This window comes from Eucyclogobius newberryi, unplaced genomic scaffold (assembly GCF_026437365.1).
Source record: "Eucyclogobius newberryi isolate DKJ021-1_F unplaced genomic scaffold, fEucNew1.0.hap1 SCAF_19, whole genome shotgun sequence".
Taxonomy (NCBI): domain Eukaryota; kingdom Metazoa; phylum Chordata; class Actinopteri; order Gobiiformes; family Gobiidae; genus Eucyclogobius; species Eucyclogobius newberryi.
The window spans coordinates 4469868-4470647 of NW_027315823.1; positions in this window are offsets into that span (position 1 = coordinate 4469868).

A 780-nucleotide genomic window follows, 5' to 3' on the forward strand; every position below is an offset into this window, starting at 1 on the left:
ATGACATTTTAGTTGAACGTGATTTTGGATTAGAAAAATTCAAACGAATGAAATAAATGTAACGGCAAAGTTTGAGGTCGAAACGTTCACACATTTGAGAAACACAGAAGCACACAAGACTCTCGCTCTTTTTTTATTCCTAAAACTCTGTGTTGAACAAACGATTGAAACAAGGGCGCGATACGTGGCACAGAAGAAGAAGAAGAAAGAGAAGAAGAAGAAGAAGAAGAAGAAGAAGAAGAAGAAGAAGAAGAAGAAGAAGAAGAAGAAGAAGAAGAAGAAGAAGAAGAAGAAGAAGAAGAAGAAGAAGAAGAAGAAGAAAGAAGAAAGAAGAAGAAGAAGAAGAAGAAGAAGAAAAGAAGAAGAAGAAGAAGAAGAAGAAGAAGAAGAAGAAGAAGAAGAAGAAGAAGAAGAAGAAGAAGAAGAAGAAGAAGAAGAAGAAGAAGAAGAAGAAGAAGAAGAAGAAGAAGAAGAAGAAGAAGAAGAAGAAGAAGAAGAAGAAGAAGAAGAAGAGAAGAAGAAGAAGAAGAAGAAGAAGAAGAAGAAGAAGAAGAAGAAGAAGAAGAAGAAGAAGAAGAAGAAGAAGAAGAAGAAGAAGAAGAGAAGAAGAAGAAGAAGAGAAGAAGAGAGAAGAAGAAGAAGAAGAAGAAGAAGAAGAAGAAGAAGAAGAAGAAGAAGAAGAAGAAGAAGAAGAAGAAGAAGAAGAAGAAGAAGAAGAAGAAGAAGAAGAAGAAGAAGAAAGAAGAAGAAGAAGAAGAAGAAGAAGAAGAAGAAGAGTTT